Source organism: Suricata suricatta, chromosome 4 (assembly GCF_006229205.1).
Source record: "Suricata suricatta isolate VVHF042 chromosome 4, meerkat_22Aug2017_6uvM2_HiC, whole genome shotgun sequence".
NCBI lineage: Eukaryota > Metazoa > Chordata > Mammalia > Carnivora > Herpestidae > Suricata > Suricata suricatta.
Genome location: NC_043703.1, coordinates 74,023,498 through 74,025,683, shown reverse-complemented (window position 1 = coordinate 74,025,683; position 2,186 = coordinate 74,023,498). Strand labels below are relative to the sequence as shown.

At 56.7% G+C, this 2,186-nt stretch overlaps 2 long non-coding RNA genes across 2 annotated transcripts in view; one reads left to right on the top strand and one right to left on the bottom strand.

Moving 5' to 3' along the window:
• Positions 1-2,186, bottom strand: part of LOC115288919 — a 75,940-nt gene that overhangs the window by 44,846 nt on the left and 28,908 nt on the right. The gene's annotated exons all lie outside the window — the stretch shown is intronic.
• Positions 170-2,186, top strand: part of LOC115288918 — a 6,164-nt gene continuing 4,147 nt past the window's right edge. The window contains exon 1 of the long non-coding RNA XR_003907270.1: positions 170-318. This is a non-coding gene — a long non-coding RNA (uncharacterized LOC115288918). The remainder of the gene's footprint in view (positions 319-2,186) is intronic.

The following is a 2,186-nucleotide window of genomic DNA, read 5'->3' as shown; positions in this document are numbered from 1 at the left end:
TAAGATAAGCCATAAGACCTGAGCCGAAGTCGGATGCTTAACTGACTGAGTCTCCCAGATGCCCCAGATATAATCAGTTCAGATGAAGTCATCAGGGTGGGGCCTTTAACCCACTATGACTAATGTCCTTATACAGAGGGGACTGTGGACACAGTCATGACACACAGAAAATGCCCTGTGAAGACGGGAGCCGCACTGCCGGAAACCAGGAGGCCTAGAACAGATCCCCTCCTGGGACCTCAGAGGGAGCACAACCCTACCGATGCCTCAGTCCAGACCCGCAGCCTCCGGAGCTGTGGGACACGCCCTGCCTGCTGGGTAAGCCCTCAATAAGTGGTGCTTTTTTACAGCAATCCTAGCAAACCAATGCACAGCCCTTCACATGGCCCGGGTTTGGAGGACTCCTACTTGGACACACTTCAGCACTGTCTTCAGGATTAGGATAATGACCAAAACCGTGGGCTCTGCAATCAGACAGGCCTGTGTTCCATAACCTGCCCTGAGTAACTGCATAAATCACTGAATCAGGCTGAGCTGGGATTTTGTCACCTGTGACAGGGCCATGCAGGCCTGTCTTGGAAGGGACTTTGCAAGAATTAAACGAAAAACATGCGTGATGTTCCTAACTTGGCTGACTTTCAAGAGAGTACTTCTTAGGGCAAAAAAAAAATGTGGAGAAAATCTCAGAAAACTTGCAGGGAATGGGGGAGCAAGTGGGTGATAAGGATGTAGCAAGGTGGATTATTCTTTCAAAGCTTTTTTTTCCTTTTTTGGAAAAAGGAAAGTTAAATGTTTTCAGCCATACATGGAGGAGAAAGCAAGGCAGCCCCTGTTGGCCGGTGTGAGGGTCCTGGGGCCACTGGGTGTGCCGGCATAGTCTGCTGGCAGCACAACAGCCCCATGACCGAGGACACTGCCCAGCCTGAGCAAATAGAGCAGAGGTAGGGTGCCAGAACCCTCCTGCGGCCCAGGGCTCCATCCTCATCCACAGCGACGCTCTCAGGCTCCAACAGCTGGGTCACCATGGTCCCCAGGCGAGGGGCAGGAAGGCCAAGTTGCATCCGGGGCCCAGACCAGCTGGGAATGTGGTCATTAAGCAGAAGAGCCAAGGCGGCATTGGCTCGGGAACGGCAAGAAGGAAAAGCCCTAGAACTGGGGGCCGGGGAGTTGTGCCCACTTCCGGGTGCTGACTGAAGTGGGGCGCAGAACCCCCAAGGTGTGGGCCCGGCCCCAGCCTGGGGCTGAAGCTGGCCTGGTCCCCCAGCAAGCATGGCCTCGCAGGGAGGGGGCACAGCTGAGGATCGGGTCCGAGGAAGAAGCCAAAGTCACTCTGCCAGCTGGAGTCCAGACATGTCATAGCAGCATGGGGACAGGGAAGGAGGCCAGCAGGGGTCAAGGTGGAGAGTCCCCCCCTCCTCCTGGAAGGCTCAGGAAATTTCCACGGGGAAAGCCAGGACGCTGTGCAGGCACAGGGCAAAGCGTGCAGACACCTGGCAGAGGGGACATGCGGCAGGCCACGGGTGAGGCGCCAGGGAGGCAAAAGGGAAGGAGGCGATGGACGGGAAAAAATATCTGTGGGAGGAGGAGCAAAGGGGAAGGGAAGAGGCCTCAGAGGAGGGAAAGTAGATCTGATTCAGGCTGGAAGTAGAATGGCTTCCCAGGCAGAGGACAAGGACCAGGGATAGTGGGGAAAGAGGTGTCCCCTGGGACGTGAGAGGGCGCAGAGAAGGAAGAGAGAGACCATGGAGCTCTGGCCTCCGTGTCAGTAGTGTCGTGGTACAGAACTGCATTTGTCAGCTCCTGACCAGAAGCAGAGTCCGGGGGGTGGAGAGCAAGCTGACTCAGGGCTCCCACATCTGCCCCTGCGTAGCCTGGCCGGCAGGGCTCAGGGACCTGCAGTAGAGAGCACTCCAGGTGCATTCTCGCCCTGCCCCGGGCAGCAGGATGCTCACTTGGGTTCACGTCCTAGTCCCCTTTCATGCTCCCGTGTGTTCCCATCGGTCCTGTGACCATACGACCGAGCTCTGTGTTGAATAGCCTTGCCCCCTCAGGTCCACCACAGTATTTCTGCCACCTCGTCCCTCCTCCTCAGCCAGCTGGGTTCCTGGAACCGTAAGTCACGCTCTCAGCTGGAGGCAAAGACTGTCATAGACAGAGGCTGAAGAACGACAAATCGAGGAGCTCTC